Raw genomic sequence first — 24,489 nt, forward strand, 5'->3', positions numbered from 1 at the left:
AACAATAAGCAATTTCAAATAACTATATTCAATGGGTATTGTTAGTTATTAGGAGGCCCTGGGTGGCACAAACAGTTAAGTGCATGAGTACTAACCAAAAGTTTGGCAGTTTGAGCCTACCCTGGGGCACTTTGGAAGTCCTGGCAGTCTTGTGTCACAGCCCTGAAAACCGTATGGAGAAATTCTACTCGCATATAAATGCACACGTGAGACCACCATGAGTTGGGATCGACTTGTTGGCAACCTGTTTGGTTTGGTTAGGTATTAGACATTTACCAGAGGAGTAACTAATAATATTTATGAGCTTACAATGAATGTTTATGCATTTTTGAGTGGCTTGAACTAGAACACTAAAAAAATTAAAGGTTTTTAACAAAAATAAATAGCTGTAAGTTCTTTTTAGGCAAAAATGTTTAGTCATTTTGAATCATCAAAAAGAAAGTGGAAAAGGACATGATCCTTTGAGATAAGACTCCATAGCTTTAATTTATCCCTCTCTAAGTGCCACAATTCAAAACCTGATCAGTTTTATTTTTATTCAAAATGGTACTTTAAGAGAAAACATGTTTTTAATTCTTCAGAACTATTTTATTCATTTCTAGTGTTCCTTAAAAAAAAAAAAAAAAAAACGAATAGTTAATTTAAGAACACTAATTGACATTCTAAGAACTTCCAACATTTTATTATTTTTAGTTGTAAAATTTACCAGCTCTTTTCATGACTTGGGATACTGCTTCCCCACAAATGAAATGAGATTCTAGGTCCCTGGGTTAGGGGAAACTGCTCATAAACATGTCCAAATACTAAGAATTAGCATTACTATTTTGATATACTGACAAATTTTTCTGTTTAAAAGTCTATACACCGTTGGCATCTCCTGTCTGGAGGACGGAAGGGAGCATAGAGAGAATGGGAAACTGGCAAAATTGTCATGAAAGAAGAGACTGGAAGGGCTGACGACTCATTAGGGGGAGAGCAAGTGGGAGTAAGGAGTAAGATGTATGTAAACTTATATGTGACAGACTGACTTGATTTGTAAACATCCACTTGAAGCTCAATAAAAGTTAATAAAAAAAAAAGTCTATACACCCACTCCTCACTTACCGACATGATTAAGTTTCAAAGGCCAGATTGTTATGCAAAAATGGATGTTATGCAAAAAATTAGGGTAGCCTAGGGCTAACCAAGACTGTGTTTGAGAGTCTAGCCTACCATACTCAGTACTCAAGAGATGATCTGAAATGAATAAAATCATCTTAATCTTACAATTTCTGACTGACTCTTGTATTAAGCTTAATATTGTACATTTCAAGGGAAAGTGGAAACTCAGTGTAGGTCAGGCGGTAGGCTGATAGCTCACATCCCAAGAACCAGAGGTCAGATTATGGCAAGTCGAACGCAGGAACCAGAGTGAGAGCCTTGCTGGATCATCCATTTGTATTGGATGCGTGCCACACTCCCAAGGAAGCTCCCTTTTCAGTGGATTGGCTGATCACATCAAATCACAAAATGGAGGATGACTACATCAGGTCACAAAATGGAGGTTGGCTACATCATTATATAAATGCCGAACCTCTGAGAATCATGGCCCAGCCAAGATGACACATAATATTAACCATCACAGTCAGCATTACTCTCACCTCACATCTCAGCATTCATTACTGCCAGATGTATGTAGTTAATATGCAAAATAGACAGTAGATTTTTTATTATTTTCATAAATGCAAAATATCACATAACAAGACAGTCAACAGCAGATGTATAAGTCTTATATTATATTTGAGGTTACCATTATTGAAATGAGAGACGCCAGCTCTTTATAAAATGTAATACAAGGCTGTGGTCATCTTAATCAGCATGCTTCTTTATAAGCAAAATTTCGAAAACAGTTTTCACATATATCCCCATTTAAATTCTGGGCTAGTTTTAATATTTATTTTGGTAGTTTTTAACAAAAGTTCACACTGAAAAAAAAGTAACGTTTATAAATGTATAAACCTGTTTGGGAACATATGTGCTTAGTTTTATTGTCTAGAAACAAATTTGCATGCAAAAATATTTAGCCAAGTTAGAATTATAGAATAGTAAGAATATAATTTAGAGAAAACAAAAGCATTAAAATGTCTATAGATATGCAGAAGTAATCTATTTAGTCAGAAATACCTGTCATATAGCACCAGTTGTACCACCAGCTAGCTCCTTCCTTCTTTGAAAATGAGAAGGAACAGTATTTCAGCAGATAAAATAGCACACAGACTAAAAGAAGCCTAATGTATGCAGCAACCTTATGCAACAACTTGTTCAATTCCTTAGAATTCCATATTGAAAACACATTTTTTTTTTTAAATACTCTAAAGCAGTAATGTTTAAGAAGTTTAGCTTGAAGGAAAATTACAAAAGAAAGAAAATAGATAGTGGATGGGTGGGTGGGCGGGTGAGTGGGCAGGCAGGCAGGCAGATGGATGGATGGATGATGGATGCATGGATAAATGGATGAAGTCATAGGTGAGTAGATAGGTAGATAGATGGTGGGTGGATGGGTGGGCAGGCAGATGGACGGAGGATGGATGGATGGATGGATGGATGGATGGATGGATGGATGGATGGATGGATGGATGGATGGATGGATGGGTGGGTGGACGGATGGATGGATAGGTAGACAGATAGGTAGATTAAAAAAATAGGCACCTTTAAAGTCAGAATAGGTCAGGGGATAGTGGGTATAGAAGATTTTGGTTTTTCAGGAGAAAAAAAAGAGGTATCTTTAAGTTACATCAGGATAATATATTTGTAGTAGATTGAATGGTGACCCCTCTCCAAAGATAAGTTCATGCCTGAACACAGTTCCTGGACTCTGTGAATGTTAACCTTATTTGGAAAAAAATGTCTTTGTAGATGTAATTAAGTTAAGGATCTTGAGATGAAGGGATTATCCTGAATTATCAGAATATACTCTAAAGCTGATGACAAGCGTTCTTATGAGAGATTCACAAAGGGAAAGACAGAAACAGAGAAGTTCAAGTGAAAACAGAGGAAGAGATTGAAACGATACAGTCACAAGCCAAGGAATGCCAATACCCACCAGAAGCTGGAAGAGACACGGTACAGATTCCCGTCCCCCCCGAGCCTCTAGAGGGACCATAACCCTTCCAATATCCAGATTTTGGACTTTTCCCTGCAGAACTGTGAGAGAATAAATTACTGTTGTTTTAAACCATCCAGTTTACAGAAATTGGTTACACCGGCCACAGGAAACTAATACAACATATATATACATTATGTGTATGTGTGCGTGTATACACATATGGGTATGTTGTTTTTGTTAGGTGCCGTCAAGTCAGTTTCAACTCATAGGGACCATATGTACAGCAGAACAAAACACTGCTTTGTCCTGCGCCCCCCCTCAAAATTGTTGCTGTGCTTGAGAGCATTGCTGCAGCCACTGTGTCAATCCATCTCGTTGAGGGTCTTCTTCTCTTTCACTGACCCTCTACCAAGCATGATGTCCTTCTCAAGGGAATGGTCCGTCCTGATAGGATGTCCAAAGTAGGTGAGACAAAGTCTTGCCATCCTTGCTTCTAAGGAGCAATCTGGCTGTACTTCCTCCAAGACAGATTTATTTGTTCTTCTAGTGGTACTTCGTGGTATATTCAATATTCTTCAGCAACACCATAATTCAAAGGCATCAATTATTTGGTCTTCCTTGTTTGTTGTCCAGAGTAGTGCATTTAAAAAGTAGTGCATCCAATTAAAGGAGCCCTTTTTTTAGTGTCTCAGTATGGAAACCCTAGTGGCATAGTGATTAAGTGCTACAGCTTCCAACCAAAACGTCAGCAGTTCAAATCCGCCAGGCGCTCCTTGGAAACTCTATGGGGCAGTTCTACTCTGTCTCTTAAGGCCTCTATGAGTCGGAATCCACTCGAGAGCAACGGGTTTTAGTGGCTTAGTAGTTGAACACTCAGCTGCTAACCAAAAGATCAGCAATCAAACCCACCAGCTGCTGCATGAGAGAAAGATGTGGCAATCTGCTTCCATAAAGACTTCAGCTTTGGAAACCCTATGGGGCAGTTCTATCATGTCCTGCAGGGTCACAATGAATCAGAATTGATTCAACAGCAATGGGTTTAGTTTTGGGTTTTTTGGCATCTAACTAATTAAAAGCGACTTTCCAAATGTCATCTAGTCAGTGTAGACTATAGTAGGACTGTCATCTCCTATGATCTGAATTTAACACAGCCTGAGCTTGTTGTCAAATAAACAGTTGAGAAAAAAAGCTACTCTTTGCCTCTGGTCCTGTCAAGCATGACATTGAGTTCACAGATTCGGCTGCAGAGGAACACTCAGCTGACCTAATGCAGAGAGATACCTCTTGAGAGAGGTGACTGTTATCCTCGCAATGACCTGGTTATCATCTTTTCATAAATACAGTAACTAAGCTGGCTTTTTATAGCATTTATAAAAAAAATAAATATATATATTTTTTTATATCATGTTGCTAACTGGCCCACTAACTCCTTCCAAAAAACCCAAACCCATTACCATTGAGTCAGGTCCAACTCATAACGACCCTTTAGGACAGAGTAGAACTGCCTCATACAGTTTCCAAGGGGCACCTGGTAGATTCGAACTGCCAACCTTTCGGTTAGCAGTCATGTTAGGCCACTCCAATCTTGCTTCCAAAGGGCTGCAGCCTAATCTCGTTTTCACCATCTATACCTGCAGCTCTCAGTGTGTTGGGTAGATGGTCAAAGAGTCGCCTAACTTGCCATTAAAACACAATCTACAGGCATTAAATGTTTTTGTCAATGTACTTTTTATTAAATATTTTATGAACTCATTATAGAAATAAATTATGAATTTCCTATACAGTTGCCTTCTAGAATTTAAATCTTAGGTCAGTTCATTTTCCCAGGAAAGCATAATAACATGTAACCGGAAGGGTAGATAATAAAATCTGTAGAAACTTATGTGTTTCTACCAGAGCCCATATCGTTAATTGTTTGATTTTTCATTCATTTATTCATTCAACAAATAGGTAATGAATTCTGGGCATTGTGCTGAACTCAGATGATAGAGCAGTCAACAAAACCTGCTAGGTTCCCGTTCTCACAAGTTCACCCTGTGGAGAGATTAACACCAATCCCAGTAAGCATATAAACCAAATTGTATTTAGGAACTGGGATAAATGCAGTATCAGAAGATAACAGGGTACTTTGAAATAAAACTGAGGCAAGGATGGCACCTAATTTAGTTTGAAGAGTCAAAAAAGTGACATTTAAGCTGAGACCTAAGGGACGAGTAGGCCTTTTTCAGAGAGAGTCGGGGAAGAGCATTCAAGGCAGAAAGAACATTCTGTGTGAAGACTATGAAGCTGTTTTAAACCTTAATTTTCTTCTGGGGTATAGAGATGCCTAAGACATCTTGGTTTGATCTGTGCAGATGTTTGAGTCTTATTTATAAATTAGGTAGTGAATACATTTGCAAGTGTTAGAAATGGCCTCTTTAACATGCAAATAAACCCAGCCTCCTCAATCACATGCACGAAACAAGGAAAATTTCTGGAGATGGCAGTTCGTTCAGAGAAGAGAAGCTGGCACTTTTTTTTTTTAATTCAAGATTACTTTGTCAAACAACACGAAAAACTCTGAATCATAGGTCCCCTCAGGGTTAGCGTGTGGAAGATCCTCAAAAATGCCTTGGAATTTCTGAACCATCAGAGCTACCTCCAGGGAGGAGTAGAAGGTCCCATCTCAGTAAAAAATTTGTCAAAAAGACGTTCTCTGGCAAACAGTTTGAATATATTGAGATCTGCCTCTAAGACTCACCCAAGTAAAGTGGTATCAAGTGCTAGGAACCAACTGTCCCAGTTTGTCCAGGACTTTTCCAGTTTTAACACTGAAAGTCCTGTGTTCCAGGAAACCACTCATACTCAGGAAAACCACGACCGTTGGTCATGAATCTGTAATCAGGGCGGGCTTCAAGGCCTGCAACCTGTTCAGTCACACAGGGCCCTGCATTTAGAAGGGTCCCATTCTTTGTTTAATGCCTTGCTGTTGCTGTCATGATATTCTTAATAATTTTTGAACAAGGGCTTCACATTTTCATTCTTCAATTGTCTCCACAAGTTATGGACTTGGTCCTGTCTGTAATGTTTACTGAGCTTTTCCCGTGTGTCTTTTTTTTTTTTTTTCTGGCACAGAACTACCAGCCTTACATTATTTCATCTGTTACTTATAACAACCTTATGAAAGAATTATTAATACCACAATTCTATAGATGAAGAATCTTTGGTTTGAAAAGGATAAACAATTTATCAAAATAGTTCATGTGACAGGAACAGAAATTCAAATCAACAACTGTTTGACTCCAAATTCCCTGAGCTTTCTAGCCTGCTTTGCTGAAGCTAAAGGTTAGGATGGGGCCATTAGCATTTATTTTATGAAATTAATAATTTTGTTGGTCCCAAACACTGAAGTATTAGTGACTTCGTATAGGTCAACCTAGTATATTATAGAATCATGTTAAGATCACCACTGCTTTGTGTGTGAGCTGGATCATTCTCATTACTACCTTTGCCTTTGAACAATTTACCTTTGAGTCTGGAAACTGACATTGCTTTTGTTGTTCTAGTTCTTCTTTTAGATTTCCCTTGAAATTAAGGTGGTGTGTGTGGATGGGGTGAGGGGAGGGAAAATAGGCAGTTGGGAGTTCACAGTCTGATGAAAGAAAATAGCCAAAGAACCAAGAGTTAGGAAATGGTTTTTGCCTGCCACAAAGCTAAGCAGACAAAATGGCTCCTCTGTAGCCTCCCTGAGCCTCATTGAAGGGCCTGTTTTCTTTGGTCCCAGATAAATATTTGGAAGCAGAATCAGAATTTTACATAGGGTTTACTGTTGATGCTTTTTGAAAACAATGTTCTTTTTCCTAACTACTGTCTTCATTAGAACAAACAGAACTTTTCTGAAGGTTCTCAGAAGCTGAGTGAAAAAGTTTTTCACCTGTAATTTTATTTTCATTTTCACCTAAAAGCACCACTCTACTCCCAGTAATACTTACTGGCTAACCTTGAAGTGATATTGTTCTGTAATTTCCACTTTGGGTTGGATCAGCTTTCTTTGGGATAGGCATAAATATGGATATCTTCCAGTCGGTTGGTCAGGCAGCTCTCTTCCAAATTTCTTGCATAGATGAGTAAGCACTTCCAGCACTGAGTACATTTGTTGAAACATTTCAATTGGTAGTCTGTCAATTTTCAGAGTCTTGTGTTTTGCAAATGTCTTCAGAATACCTTGGACTTTTTCCTTCAATACCATCAGTTCTTGATCATATGTTACCCCCTGAAATGATTGAACATTGACCAATTCTTTTTGGTATAGCAGTGTTTTGTTCTATTGTACCTAGGCTCGCTATGAGTCAGAACTGACTTTATGGCACTTGACAACACCAACAACCACCTTGCAGTAATTTGGACATCATACCTCTGTTACTGTATCACTCTATCTGCCTCTGCACCATGTTTCTGTTAGTTTGTCATACTGTGGTGGCTTGCGTGTTGCTGTGATTCTGGAAGCTATGCCACTGGCATTTCAAATACCAGCAGGGTCATCCATGGCGGGGGGCAGGTTTTCACAGAACTTCCAGACTAAGACAGACTAGGAAGAACGACCTGGCGATCTACTTCTGAAAAAAGTGGCCAGTGACAATTTTATGAATAGCAGCAGAACATTTTCTAGTATACTGCTGGAAAATGAGTACCTCAGGTTGGAAGACATGTAAAATACAACTGGGGAAGAGCTGCCTCCTCAAATAGAGTCAACCTTAAAGACATGGATGCAGTCGAGCTTTTGGAACCTTCATTTGCTGATGTGGCATGACTCAAAATGAGAAGAAACAGCTGCAAACATCCATTAATAATCAGAACATGGAATATACGAAGTATGAATCTAGAAAAATCGGAAGTCATGAAAAATGAAATGGGCAGCATAAAGATCAATATCCTAGGCATTGGCAAGCTGAAATGGACTGGTATTGGCCATTTTGAATTAGACAATCATATGACCTACTATGCCAGGAATGACAAATTGAACAGGAATGGCATCACGTTCATTGTCAAAAAGAACATTTCAAGATCTATCCTGAAGTACAACACTGCCAGTGATAGGATAATATCCATATGCCTACAAGGAAGGCCAGTTAATAGGACTATTATTCAAATTTATGCACCAATCACTAATGCCAAAGATGAGGAAACTGAAGATTTTTACCAACTTCTGCAGTCTGAAATGGATGAAACCTACAATCAAGATGCATTGATAATTTCTGATGATTGGAATGCAAAAGTTGGAAATGAAGAAGGATTGGAGTTGGAAAATATAGCATGACAGAATTTTGCAAGACCAACAACTTCTTAATTTCATACACCTTTTTTTAACAACATAAGTGATGACTATACACCTGGACCTCATTCTATGGAAAACACAGGAATTAAATAGACTAAATCTGTGGAAAGAGGCAATGGTAAATGCAATATTATCAGTCAGAACAAGGCCAGGGGCCAACTGCGGAACAATCAATTACTCATATGCAAGTTCAAGTCCAAGTTGAATAAAATTAGAGCAAGTCCACAACAGCCAAATAGGACCTTGGCTATATCCCACCTAAATCTAAAGACCATCTCAAGAATAAATTTGATGCAGTGAACACTAATCACCAAAGGCCAGATAAGGTGTGGACTGACATCAAGGATATCATACAGGAAGAAAGCAAAAGGTTTTTTTAAACACAGGAAAGAAAGAAATGACCAAAATGGATGCCAGAAAAGACTGAAACTTGCTCTTGAATACTGAGTAGCTAAAGCAAATGGAAGAAATGATGAGGTAAAAGAGCTGAACAGATTTCAAAAGGCGGCTCCAGAAGACAAAGTAAAGCATTATAATGAAATGTGCAGAGACCTGGAGTTAGAAAGCCAAAAGGGAAGAACACACTTGGCATTTCTGAAGCTGAAATAACTGAAGAAAACGTTTAAGCCTTGAGTGACAATATTAAAGGACTCTGCAGGGAAAATATTGAACAATGCAGGAAGCATCAAAAGAAGATGGAAGGAATACACAGAGTCACTGTACAAAAAAGAATTAATTGGTTGATGTTCAACCATTTCAGGAGGTAGCATATATGATCGAGAACCTACAGTGCTGAAGGAAGAAGTCCAAACTGCTCTGAAGAGAATGATGAAAAACAAGGCTCAAGGAATTGATGAAGTACCAATTGAGATGTTTCAACAAATGGATGCAGCACTGGAGGTAGTCACTTGTCAATGTCAGGAAATTTGGAAGACAGCTTCCTGGCCAACTGACTGGAAGAGATACGTCTTTGTGCCAATTCCAAAGAAATGTGACCAAACAAAATGTGGAAGTTATCAAACAATCTCATTAATGTCACACACAAGTAAAATTTTGCTGAAGATCATTCAAAAGCAGTTGCAGCAGTACACCAATAGGGAACTGCCAGAAATTCAATTCGGATTCAGAAAAGGACATTGAACGAGGCATATCATTGCTGATGTCAGATAGATCTTGGCTGAAAGCAGAGAATACCAGGAAGATGTTTACTTGTGTTTTATTGACTACATAAAGGCATTCGACAGTGTGGATCTTAACAAATTATGGACAACATTGTGAAGAATGGGAATTGCAGAAGAACACTTAATTGTGCTATGAGGAGCCTGTACATAGACCAAGAGGCAGTCCTTCGAACTGAACAAGGGGATAGTGCGTGGTTTAAAATCAGGAAATATGTGCATCAGAACTGTATCCTTTCAGCATGTTTATTCAGCCTGTATTCTGAGCAAATAACCTGAGAAGCTAGGTTATATGAAGAAGAACTTGGCATCAGGATTGGAGAAAGACTTATTAACAACCTGTGATATGCAGATGATACAACCTTGGTTGCTGAAAGTGAAGAGTACTTGAAGCACTGATGAAGATCAAAGAACACAGCCTTCAGTATGGATTACACCTCAACATAAAGAAAACAAAAATCTTCACAACTGGGCCAATAAGCAACGTCATGATAAATGGAGAAAAGCTTGAAGTTGTCAAGGATTTCATTTTACTTGAATCCGCAATCAATGCCCACAGAAGCAGCAGTCAAGAAATCAAAAGATGCATTGGGTTGGGCAAATCTGCTGCAAAGATCTCTTTAAAGTATTAAAAAACAAAGATGTCACTTTGAGGACTAAGGTGCACCTGACCCAAGCCATGGTATCTTTCAATCCCCTCATACGCATGTGAAAGCTAGAAAGTGAATAAGGAAGACTATAGAATTGATGCCTATGAATTATGGTGCTGGAGAAAAATGTTGGCTATACCATGGGCTGCCAGAAGACCAAACAAATCTGTCTTGGAAGAAGTACAACCAGGATGCTTCTTAGAAGCATGGATGGTGAGACTTTGTCTCATGTACTATGGATGTGTTATCAGGAGGAACAAGTCCCTGGAGAAGGACATCACACTAGGTAAAGCGGACGGTCAGCGAAAAAGAGGAAGACCCTCAATGAGATGGATTGACACAGTGGCTGCAACAACGGGCTCGAATATGCAACAATTGTGAGGATAGTGTAGGACTGGTCAGTGTTTAGTTCTGTTATGCATAGGGTCACTATGATTCGGAACTGACTGGGCGGCACCTAACAACAACGCCTGCATCTGCCTCAGACACATATGATCATCATGTTTATGTTAGAATCAACCATCAAGCCTTCAAGGCATCTAAAGACTTTTCAGAGGTCATTCACAGAGCACCACAAATGATCCAGTCTCCCAAGAGTCCTTCCACTTATCTAATCCTAAGAATGACCCCTGATCTCAGTCTGTGAGTCACATGACTTTCCTAAAGATTTTGGAATGGGATTGACCCAGAACAACCTTGTAAGAGAATTATTAATACTACAATTTTATAGATGAAGAAACTGTCTTGAAGAGGTTAAACAATTTATCAAAATACTTAATGGGACAGGAAGAGAAATTCAAATCAACAACTGCCTGACCCCAAATTACCTGAGCTTTCCACTCTGTTGTGCTAATGTATACATTCTGAAGTTAAGTAGGGCCCATTAGTTGCTATCTTATGAAATTAATTTGTTGGTCCCAAACACAAAGAAGAGAACAAGTGTCCTGGGTCATATGCTCAGGATATGCTCAGGCAAACATGACAAACGCTTCTGAAGTATTCTTTGTGTGCTTTGTAAATTTCAGCTGTTTTCTCTAAGGAAAATTAGAGGGTTTTTCTATCAGTATGATGTGATAGCTGGAGAAATGCCAAAATAAACATAATATTCTTCACAGAAAGTGATTACAAGTAAATAGAGGTGTGTTGAGCTGGTACAAATGGTTAAAGAGCTTGGCTGCTGTCATAGTCACCTACTACTGCTACAACAGAAACACTGGGTGACTTTAACAAACAGAAATTCATTTTCTCATAGAAGTCTAGAAGTCCAAATTCAGGGTGCCAGCTCTAGGAGAGGGCTTTCTCTCTCTGTGGGCTCTGGAGGAAGGGCCTTGTCTCTTTTGAGCCTCTGTTCCTCTGTGATCTTCATGTGGTTTGGCATCTATCTTCCCCTGTCTCTGTTTGCTTAATCGGCTTCTTTTACATCTTAAAAGAGATTGACTCAAGACACACCTACACTGATATTGCCTCATTAACATAACGAAGAAAGCCCATTCCCAAATGGGATTATAACCACAGGTTTATGAGTTAGGATTTACAACATATGTTTTGAGGGGACGCAACGTAATCCCTAACAGTTGCTAACTCAAGGGTTGGAGGTTCAAGGCCACCCAGGGATACCTCAGAAGAAAGGCCTTGTGATGTATGATCTACTTCCTAAACTTGAGCCATTGAAAATCCTATGGAACATAGTTTTACTCTGATAAACATGGGGTGGTCATGAGTTGGAATTGACTCTATGGCAACTGGAAAAAGAGAGAGATTGACTATTTGGGGGAGGTGGAAAAAGTAGGTTAATTTAAAGGGTAGTTTTTCAAGAGAAGGGATTTATGGAAAACTGGTTTTCATAGGTCATGAAGACCTTAATACTGCATGACATCTTGGGAAGTAAAACATACACACTCACACACACCGATACACACATACACACCTCCTCTATCCCGTAATACAGGCAGTTATGATGCCTGTGACCTAAATCCTACTGTGCTGCTATTGGCAATAGTGCAAATAAGTTGGAAACTATCTAAAAGCAGAAAATTTTAGCTGAAATTTTCTGTAAAATTTAAAAGATGGAAATTAACCTGTTTACCTCCTTGTGCTTACTTCAATGAAACCAAACTATTTTTCATACATCAGTTTTAGCTGATAATGTTAAATGCTTTTGTATCAAAGGCCATAAAGCTTCTGATATACACACAGAATCTGAGTGTTTCTGGGATTTGTTCCCCTACGCTCCTGGGTTTTGGAGACTTTTTTTTTATACATCCATATATTACTCTAACGAGCAGCTGTTGAACAGTTGCCTTCCTCATCCTGCCTATGGGAGCTGATTACGCTGTATATTCGATGCCAAGAAAAGTCTGGATGACACCGTCAATGCCTCTAATGAAGGGGAGAAGAGAACTGCGGAGGTCAGTAGTATTTTGAGAGCCTCCTGATGAAGCTCTTTGCAAAAGCAACCATCCCTTTATCAGCACACATTAACAAAAACCTTCTGATCAGGAGCCTGACCGCTCTGGTTTGTCTGCATCAAGAAGGGTGTGGGAAAAGATAAAAGTGATTAGTATAAAGTGTTTGCTAAAATGAGACATTTTAATGGTCTCGTAGAGTTTAGGTGATAATCTGAAGGAGGTCTCTTTCCTTTATAGACAAACAAATGTGACAGAACAAAATATGGTGATGCCAGAATGATTTTCAGTTTCAGCTTTCAAGGTGATGCATCATTCCAAGAGGCCAGCCATCCTTGATTCTCTGTAACGGCACACTCCCCCCACTTGTTCTTTTCTTAGTCTTCCCTAGAAACATATTGTGGCTTAGTTGGTGATGCGATGAACCAGACTGAAAAAGGTAGGAGCTAAGAGTCCAGTGAGATACAACTGGTCAAACGAAGGGCAGGCATAAGCCCATGAGAACAAAGAATTATTCGAAGGACAGGAATGGGTCATTCAAATGATTGGTTGGCAGTGATGTGTATTCATAGGTATATCCCAACTAGAAGGTCCCCCTATAGGAAATGTTCAGGAGACACTAGCAGGATATGTAATTCATGGATTCTTAAGCAAAGGCAACAGATGAATGTGTTGGAAGGCAGGTGGTTGGCACTAGAATCCAGGACTCATCAGCAGGAAATCCAGATAAAAACAGTCACTAAGCAACAAGGTTGGAGCTCTATCTCAAAGTAGCAAGGCAAGCGATCAGTTACTAGGAAACCATGGTACCTAAACCAGGGACAGATCAGCCTGTTCTAATGAAACGTCATAGATACATACTCTAACCTTATTTCTGTGCAGTATGGCCAAGGAAAAAGATGTTTAAACCAAAATTCTTTACATGCAAAGAAAAATGTCAAACCGTAAGAGCCTCCACACAAAATATTCATTGAGGAAAAAAAAAAACTCAATTTGTAATCTTTTCCTAGTTATGTAATTATATCAGGGCTTCCAAAGGCTTGTTCTGATTCAAACCCCTGCTGAGAATTTGCATTTCTAACAATTTCGCCGGCGATGCTAATGATGCTAATGATACTTGTTAGGGACTAATTCTGAGAACCATCATTAGAGCCAACCAAAAAAGCTCACTGCCCTAGAGTGAATTCCAACCCATAGTGACCCCATAGGGTTTCTGAGGCTATAAATCTCTAAAGAAGCAGACTGTCACATCTTTCTCCCTCAGAGACGCTGATGGTTTCCAAGTACTAACCTCTCGGTTAGCAGTCCATAGCTTTCACCATTGTGCCAGCAGGACTCCTTACTAGTAAAGCAGTGGTTCTCAAAATTTATCATACATGAGAATCACCTGGGAATCTTGCTCAAATGTAGATTCTGATTCAGTATATCTGGGGATGGAAACGCATATTCTCAGCAAGGTTTCTAACCAGAACAAACTGGTTCAAAGCTCTGAACTACATATGAATCAAATATTTAATTGGTATACTTGTAAGCTTGCGAAAAGGTTAAGAAAAGCAACTCTTTATTCTTGAGCAGCAGCTATTCACTATGAAAATATTCTCTCTCTAATTGGATTATTGTCTTATCTGCTGAGATGCAAAGACCAGCACCATACACTTTTGATATGAGGTCTGTGTAATTTGTCTTCCTGTTTGTCAAAGCAAAGTCTCTAGAGATTTATTCCAACCATCTGAAAAGAAATATGAAAGTCCTGTAGCACATAATTGTTTTAAAGTTCCTTTTTTTTTTTTTTTAACACATGTGCTTGCTGATCAATTGAAGTTCATTGCGTTGTTATAAATACAAAACCAAGAACAAAGAGCAATAAGTAAAGGGAAAAAAGTTTATTGTGAAACCGCAGTAGAGTTGCTGAGTATGTACATTTTGTATAAAGCCAGGATATCCAATTTTCATATTGAACGTGCTTTTTAATTAATTGCTGTTGACAAAAATTCTCAAGCCTAATTTTGATCAATAATTTTTTTCATATTCTTTTACTGCTAATATTTCAGCTCTACGGTGTAGATAATAGAGATGAGAATTTTAGTTACAATAAATTTTATTATTTTGGATTCTCCTCAATTTCACACTGCACCCACAAAAACAAACCAAACCCATTGCTGTTGAGTAGATTCTGACTATAGCGACTCTACAGAGCAGAGTAAAACTGCCCCATAGGGTTTCCAAGGCTGTAATCTTCATGGAAGTAGACAGCCACATCTTCCACCTGAGGAGCTGCTTGTGTGCTCTGAACTACCAACCTTTTGGTTAGCAGCCCAGTGCTCCAACCACTGCACCACCAGGGCACCTCATTTTATACCAGTGGTCTCAAAGTGTGGCCCCTGGGCAGAAACATCAGTATCATCTGGGAATAGTTTAGAAATACAAATTCTTGGGCCAGCTCCAGGCCTAATGAGTCAGAAGCTCTGGGAGTAGGGCCCAGAAACCTGTGTTTAACAAGTCCTCCAGGTGATTCTGATGAATACTTAAGCTTGAGAACCACCTTTCTGCACCATGTGGATGACTTCCAAATCTACATCGGATCCCAAATGCCTGGTGAAAAGAGACTTACAGAGATAGCCCGAACTCAATATGGCAAAAATCAAGTTATCATCACCTTGATAAAACCGGTTTCCCTTTTCATGAATTCCCTATCTTAGCTACTGTGTTTTCACACAATTTCATACTTTCTACATTTGTTTGCCAACCACTCCTGCTCTCCACTAGGTATTTTCATAAGTGTGCTATGCTAACTTTTTTTAAAGCAACATGTAAAAAAATTGACATATCAATGCTTATAAAAATACCTCCAGGAGGGGAGGGAGAGGCTAGCAAACCAATGTAGAAGGTGAGCATTATTTGAGTAAAAATATGATAATAAGATCTGTCCAACTACTCAGTGTTATTACCTATTTCTATATAATAAATTATTCCAACCTTAACAGCTTAAAACAACAAATGTTTCTTATGTCACACAGTTTACGAGAGTCAGGATTCTGGGGACAGCTTAACTGGCTAAGGGTCTCACATGAAGTTATCATCAAGATGACAATGCCAGTTGGAGCCTCAATCATCTGAAAGCTTCCGTGGGCTGTAGAACCAACTTCTAAGTTTTGGTAAGAGGGAGCTGTTGGTAAGAGGCTTCAGATTTCTCATGTGGGCCTATCAGTAGGGCTACTCACTAGATGGCATCTGGCTTCTACCAGAGCAAATATCCAAGAGAGAGAACAACCAAGACAGAAGTTAGAGTGACTTTATTACCTAATATTGGAAGTAACATATCACCACTTATGCCATATTCTATTGCCCAAACAGGTCAATCCTGGTACAACGTGGGAGGAGACTACACAAAGGCAGGGATAGCAGAAGGTAGGAACCATTGGGGGCCATCTAGGAGGCTGGCTACCACAACCAGACAAGAAATATCAGAATATTTTCAACTTTCTTTACCCTCAATACTCTTCACAGCTGGTAGCCAAGACTCATCAATTATACATTCTATATCTTCCATGTCTATCCTCTTCTTTCAAGTGCAACTACTACTGCCCTTCTATTTCACCATCTTGCCTCCAGCCTCCTTAACAGGGCATTTAAAGCCATTAATTGCAATTCAATTTCCTAGGCCCATTTACCCCTCAAATTTTTCAACATTCTCCCCCTATTGATGATTGCATGGCTACTCTAAATCTCTGTTCCTGACAGAGCTACTTTGCTCTTATTCTATTCTATTCATGTGGAATATCCTCTTTCTACTCCAAGACCCAGCTCAGGTGTTGTCTTTCCTGATACCAGAGTCAGAAAGGATTGTTCTCTTCCATGGTGTTTTGATTATACCTCCAATACAGAATTATTGTATTCAGTTGTTTAAGAGTCTACGTCTCACAAATAGATTTTAATCTACCCACAGTTAGGGGTTTTATTATAATCATCTTTGTAATTATTAATATGATACAATACAATATCAGGGTTTGTTGAATTAAAATATATAATTTAACAGCTCCTTGAATATTGGAGATGATTCAATACAAATGAAAATTTAAAAAAATTATTGTGGTAAAATTTATGTACAAAAAATTTGCATTTTAAGTGTACAATTCAGTGACATTAATTACATTCACCATGTTGGACAATCATCACCACTACCTCTTTCCAAAAGTTTTTCATTGCTCCAAATAGAAACCCAGTACCCTTTAAGCAATAACTCTTTATTCTTCCCTCCCTCCAAACCCCTGGTAACCACTAATAAACTTTTGTCTCTATGTATTTGCCTATTCTAAATATTTCAGGTAAGTGGGAGCACACAATATTTATCCTTCTGTGTCTGACTTATTTCACTCAGCAAAATATTTTCAAGTTCTTCTATGTCTTAGCATGTATCAGAATACCATTCTTCTTTATGGTCGAATAATATTCTATTGTATGTATATGTCATATTTGTTTTATCCATTCATCTGTTGATGGACACTAATAGAAGGTTTTTAATATGAGTTTGAAATTATCATGATTATTCCTCTGAAAAGAAATCCTTTCCTACAAAGTTTCCAGTTGGAAAACCTGCCTATCATATTCAGGCTACATTTTCATTTGAAGAATGTCCCCTAAGAACAGATGGGTCAGTCTCCTATACAAGATGGAAGCTAGAGACATATATGAAAATAGAAGTGATGGTGGTGGAGGGTGGGGAAGGTTACCATTAAATCTTATAAACATGTTAAATAAGTCAATGGGAGCCCCTAAAGAATTTTTATAAGGGGGGGGTACCTAATAAGTTTGTTTTGTTTTGTTTTTTTTAGGGAATTAACTCAAGGAGAATCAATTGCTGGCTCCCTGGCTGAATTAGAGTGGTGCAGGAGATCAGGAGACAAGCCATAAGGTGGTGCAGGAGTCAAGCCAAGGAGCGATGGTGGTAAACTTGTCTATGGTGGTGACAGAGGAGATGGAGAGAAGAGAGTTGCTTAAGGGGCAGAACTAGAAAGACTTTCTGATGATTGGTTGTGAGAAGATAGAAGTCGTGGTCTAGAAGGATGTCAGGTGGAGATTTTGTACCTGTGAATCTGTACCCATGTGACATCACTCAGTGTGGAAAAAAACCTTAGATCATTAACTTTATAGAACGTGGTGCCAGTATCATTGTCATAGATGGAGGACAACTCATTCTGGGGGGGAGGCCACAGAAGTTATCAGGAAATTACACTGACCTTTTCACAAATGAGTAGGCTCAAAATTAGATTCTTATACCAACTGACTAAGGGGAAAGCTATTAAACTGTCGAGGAAGAGCTCTCCATGGTTTTTATGAATTAGCATGATTCATCTTTCCAGGGGTAGGATCTGAGTAAGAATCATTTCTGCCGCTTCTCAAGAGTTCCTAAGGGATCACACATTAGAGCATTAGAGTAAGAAGAATGATTCATAATAACAGAATCAAAGATATGATTGAACACCTAAACACTGAGTGTAAGTTTTTGATGTTTTATTATCAAGCATGTGACATAGTTTTACTAAATTAACTTGATTTTTCCAAAGTTAATATTATGAATGTCCTTTTCACCTATGAACATAGGGATTAGAGAGACACAGAATACGGCCACATGTAAAACAAAATCTTTCTAATTAAACTTGGTGAATGTCCACCAATTATGACAGCCTCACATAGTAAGTAACATGCTTTTTGTGTTATTAAGGAAGTGGAGTTCTTACACTGCATAGTACATTGGAGGACTACTGGGGATATGCTCAATAAAACAGAACATATCTTGTACAGAGTTTTCTTAGAAATTAGAATTTAGATGCCTTTAGAAAGAGCAAGTATCTTCCAGCCTATAGTCACAAATATTTTTATTTTTTTCACCCTCATCTTGTTTCTCTTATATATGTCACTACCTGGCTCCTGAAGTCCCTAGGTGATGCAAATGGGGAAGTGCTTAGCTACTAACCAAAAAGGTGGTCGTTCAAATCCACCCAGAGGTACCTCTAAAGAAACGTCTGGCTACCTACCTCAGAAAGATCACAGTGAAATACATGGGATTACCATGAGTTAAAATCAAGGGTATCTGGTTTTACTGGGAATTCTGAAAAAATAACTGCCAGAAGTACTGAGATGAGTATGGTTGGGAGTGGTTAATGTAGATGACTGAACCAATGTGAAAGGAGGCACAAACACACAGGGCAGTCACACTACAGCTGAGAAGTGTCTCCTTGCCCATGGCATGCATTATCTGAATGATACATTCAGTAACCCTTAACCTTGTCATTCAATAGTTCTTAAGATCAAGTCTGAAATTCTTAACAAGGCTTACAGGGCTCTGTATGATCTAGCTCCTGCCCAGTCTTCCAGCCTCTTGTCCTACCACTCACTTGCCCTAGAGTTCTCTGACCTCCAGCCACACAGAGCATCCTTGGTCAAGAATCAGTGGATGCACTGGGGTGCCACCCAGTTCCCTCCTTCAGGCCAAGGCACTCATTCCACAGCTGCCAGGGATGTTGGCTGCTAAGAGCTCACAGTTGAATTCTGCTCTGGGAATTGCCCTCAGCAGGCTTAGCCCAAGGGCACACCCCCATCTTGGGGACAGAGGACTGGTCCTGGTGGGGTACAGAGACTTCAGTTTGAGGCAGTGTTGAAGAGTCATCCCACCTCCAGGGCCTCCTTCACTTCCTTATAGATGTCATTCCCAAGAGCACACTCAATAAACACTAAGTGCCTCATAGTCTGTTTCTAGGTAACCAACCTAAGACCTAAGCCCTGTCCTTGCCTGGCCCCTAAACTTTTGTTTCTGCTCTTCTCTCAGTCTGGAACTTGCTTCAGCTGTCCCTCCTTCTCTCATCTCAGTGTCTAACCTACGTCTCCTTCAGATCCCAGCTCCAGGACCACTTTCCCAGGAAAGTCTTCTCTGAAAGTCCAATCTAATTCAGGTTTGCTGTAACATGCTTTCATAGAAACTAGTTCTCTTCATTTAGAAGACTTACTTGCAATTATACAGCCATTAATTTGAATGTTTGATTCATATCTGTCTCACCTACTTGATAGTCACCTCCATGAGAGCAGGAACCTGCCTGTTCTTGTTTATCTTTGGCACTCCAGAATATAGCAAAGGATTGGGCTCAGATTTGGAATTCAATTTATATACATTTAAATTAGTTAGTGAGTGAGTGGCCTCTGCTATCAGAGTCCTTTCTTTTTCTGAGTCATCTTCCTGGTAACAGGGAGCCCATTTCCAGTGGCCCTGCCTCACTACAAGTTTAAGGGGTACTCACGTGACAAGTTATGATCATTGCTTTTACCAGCGCTGCCTGGGGGATTGTATTTTTATCTATTATGTCAAATGTCATTCTTACAAGAATGTCTTGAGGCTAAAAACAGGGGGAAATGTATATATCTTCAGCATTTTACTTTTATGATAGGAATTCCAAGTGGTTATTGACAATACATAAGAAAATAGCCCAGGATCTAAATTAGTATCAGTATTTAATCATGGTCTTAAAGATTTTCTAGTGAAAGAGTAGGAAATTGATTTCTAAAATGCAGAGGAAGAAAGCTTCCTTTGCTTCTATTTTCCAAGGCTTTTGTTCTAGAAATTATTTTTAGTGTTGATAAATTATGCTAATTGATACAACTAAGCTAAAAGTAATATATTTAGAACCAAAAGGATATATTTTACAAATGATTTATTATTTTCTCAGGCAGATTTAAAATTAGATTTATTTTTTTAAATTTTTTATTTATTCAGCCAAAAGAGACCATAAAAGTCAAATTGTCCAGAAAGTAGAAACCAGTATTGCGTGCATTCTCTGAGGAAGGAAGTCAAGGTCAAGGTCATGGGGGGCAGGAGAGATATAGTTCCTGACTGGAACAACTCTTAAACCTGGTTATAGACTGAGAAAGAAAACCAGCCCATGACAGCCATGGGCTGACCTGAAGTTTTCATTTAGGCCCTTGTATTGCTTATTGCTAGGTGCTGGCCTGACAATCATAGCTAGATTGTGATGTTCTCATGTTGAACATATACATTTTCACAGTCAAGGACACAGTGACTTTGATAGATCTTTCTTTCTGACACATCCAATCCAGAGCAAAAATCTGCTTCCTTGAGACATCTCTAAAATTGTCTAATATAAGCACTAATCCTCTAACAATCCTTTCTAATAACCTCTTGGAGACCCTGGGTAATGCAGATGGTTAAACACTTGGCTTCTAGCAGAAAGGTTGTCAATTCAAGTCCACCCAGAGGTGCTTTGAAAGAAAGGCCTGGCAATCTACTTCCAAAAAAAATCATCCACTGAAAACCCTATGGAGCATAGCTCTATTCTGACACACATAGGGTTGCCCTGAGTCAGAATCAACTTGATAGTTAACTGTTTTTTTGTTTGTTTGTTTGTTTTTAATACCGTCTTACCAAGATATCCCCACGGAAAACCCTGGTGGTGTAGTGGTTAAGTGCTACTACTGCTAACTGAAGGGTCAGCAGTTCAAATCCACCAGATGCTCCTTAAAAAGTCTATGGGGCAGTTCTACTATGACCTATAGGGTCCCTATGAGTCAGAATTGACTCAACTGCAATGGTTTTTTAACGGGTACCGAGATGCAGTTCCTCCGCGGTGCCTGGTGTGTGTTCTCCCTTGTTGCACTGAGTCAGTAAATCCCATTTTATTTAGCTACAGGTGTGTTTGGGGTGGTCTTAGGAGGCCATTAATAACTCTCAAAAGATGTACAAGTAAAATTTAGAGAACTATATAAGAGCAAAGAACACTTATTAAATATTTGACTTGAAATATACATACATATTTCTACATCTTCACTCTTAAAGCCAAACCAATAGCTCTGTAGTGTAATGAAATTTTGGGGGCAAAAGAAATCATAAACCAAGTTTTCCCTAACTAATGGATGTGTGTCTCTCAGATGGGAAATTATAAATGACAGAAAGTCAGGAAATACAGTGAACAGCGTGTTGAGGGAAATAGTTCAATTATGACCTTTCAGATAGTAATTTTCAAGACCACTGATAAGAATCCTGGCGAAGCACAGTGCCTAGCAAGCAGGAGCAGAGGCAGCACCTGAGGCATAGGGTTTCTCTGGTCAGCCCCAGGCAGAGGCTTGGTGCAGAAGTAACTGCCCGTTGCCATGGAGCCTATTGTGGATCATAGTGATCCTATAGCACAGAATAGAACCGCCCTGTAGGGTTTCCAAGGCTGTAAATCTTTACTATACCAAACTGCCATCTTTCTCCTGCGAAGCATATGGTGAGTTCCAACCACCGACCTTTCGGTTTGCATCCGGCAACTTTAACCACTGCGCCACTAGGGTTCCTTCAGAAGGAACTAGGCAGGTGATAATGCATTTGCCAAGTTGTAGGGTCACTATGAGTCAGAATCCACTCGATGGTAGTAGTAGGGCATCCTGCTTTGCTGAAGCGCCTTTACATAAACAACCTATGTTTTCTTCTCTATTGCGGAATGGTTTTTTTCACCCGTTTAAATTTTATCTGATTTAGTTTAATGGTACATGGATTTTTTTTTCTCTCAGTCTTTACATTTCTTTAAAAACACTGTCATCGAAACCGAAAATTTAAGTCTTAATTTTTTTCTCCCTGGAAATTTCAGAATTAAATAAGTGAAACATTCTTATCTAAGTTTTTTTGAAGAAGTAGAAATCAGTAGGAAATCTGATTTACGCAGTAATTGCAGAAAAGTGAATATATGTCCGTGTATCTTTTTTATGATGATGTATTTAATCTGAGAACATCAGGGTGTTGGCAGCAAAGGCATCCATGCTAAGTCAGAGAAACTCAACAATGGGAGAGAAGCCAAATCTAACCAAAGAGATACAATGAGGACTGTGCTGCTCCAACTATCCTTGCGGTAGCCACTTGTTTTTTTGTCTATGTTTTTTATAAAGACTGAGTGAAAGTTTAAATAAAAACACATATTAAGAGACAATATAGTTTGAATGTTAAAGGCACAGACTAAATTCAGAGACTTGGGTTTGAAACTTGGCTCTATTGCTTCCTCACTACATGACCTTGGACAAGTTACTTGCTCCCTTAAAGCTTGTTTCCTCATCAGGAAAATGGAAGTAATAATAGTGTCTGTAGAATAAAATCCTTGTTGGATTAAACGGTATGATGCCTGTAAAATGTTCATTTCAGTGCCTGGTACATAGCCAATTGCTCTCGAGTTGATTTCACCTGGTACATAGTAAGTGCTATTGTTATTATTGTTGTGCTATTAGTAACCTGTATTCAACCACCTACAGAAATCTTCATCCTAAAATAAAAGAGTTTGAAGGATCAAATTTTATTAGCTTTGTGAGAAAACTACCTTTTAAAATGTGTTTTAATATTAGGTTTGAACTCTCGTAGAATAGTGTAATATAGCCAACACTTAGTCAACAAACATTTATTACATACTTGCTTGTGTATAATACCAGGGCAGGTAAAGAGGTAGAGAAGAGAAATTTAGTTCAACGTGATTTAGAAGAAGAAAAACTAGATAACTGGGAGCTCCTAAAAATCAAACACCTACGCTCAACCAAAGACTTCACCAAAAGAGTAAAAAGATTACCTACAGACTGGGAAAAAGTTTTTAGCTATGACATTTCGGATCAGTGCCTGATCTCTAAAACCTACATGATACTGCAAAAACTCAACTACAAAAAGACAAATAACCCAATTAAAAAATGGGCAAAGGATATGAATAGACACTTCACTAAAGAAGACATTCGGGTAGCTAATAGATACATGAGGAAATGCTCACCATCATTAGCCATTAGAGAAATGCAAATCAAAACTACAATGAGATTTCATCTCACTCCAACAACGCTGGCATTAATCCAAAAAACGCAAAATAATAAATGGTGGAAAGACTGGAACATTTCTACACTGCTCGTGGGAATGTCAAATGGTACAACCACTTTGGAAATCGATTTGGCATTTCCTTAAAAAGCTAGAAATAGAACTACCATACGATCCAGCAATCCCACTCCTTGGAATATATCCTAGAGAAATAAGAGCCTTTACACGAACAGATATATGCACACCCATGTTCATTGCAACACTGTTTACAATAGCAAAAAGATAGAAGCAACCAAGCTGCCCATCAATGGAAGAATGGATAAATAAATTATGGTATATTTACACAATGGAATACTATGCATCAATAAAGAACTTTGATGAATCTGTGAAACATTTCATAACATGGAAGAATCTGGAAGCCATTATGCTGAGTGAAATTAGTCAGTTGCAAAAGGACAAATATTGTATAAGACCATTATAGGAACTTGAGAAATAGTTTAAACAGAAGAAAATATTCTTTGATGGTTACAAGAGAGGGGAGAGAGAGTGGAAGAGGGGTATTTACTAATTAGATAGTAGATAAGAACTACTTTAGGTGACAGGAAAGATAACACAAAATACAGACGAGGTCAGCACAACTGGACTAAACTAAAAGCAAAGAAGTTTCCTGAATAAACCGAATGATTCAAAGGCCAGCAGAGCAGGGGCAAGGGTTTGGGGACCATGGTTTTAAGGGACTTATAAATCAATTGGCATAATAAAATCCATTAAAACATTCTGCATCCCACTTTGGAGAGGGGCAGCTGGGGTCTTAAACGCTAGCAAGCAGCCATTTAAAAAATAAAATAAGATGCATCAATTGGTCTCAACCCACCCAGATCAAATGAGAATGAAGAACACCAAGGACCCAAGGTAATTACAAGCCCAAGAGACAGAATGGGCCACATAAACCAGAGACTACATCAGCCTGAGGCCAGAAGAACTAGATGGTGCCTGGCCATAACCAATGACTGCCCTGACAGGGAACACAAC

The sequence above is a fragment of the Loxodonta africana genome, chromosome 1 (assembly GCF_030014295.1).
Source record: "Loxodonta africana isolate mLoxAfr1 chromosome 1, mLoxAfr1.hap2, whole genome shotgun sequence".
NCBI classification, from domain to species: Eukaryota; Metazoa; Chordata; class Mammalia; order Proboscidea; family Elephantidae; genus Loxodonta; species Loxodonta africana.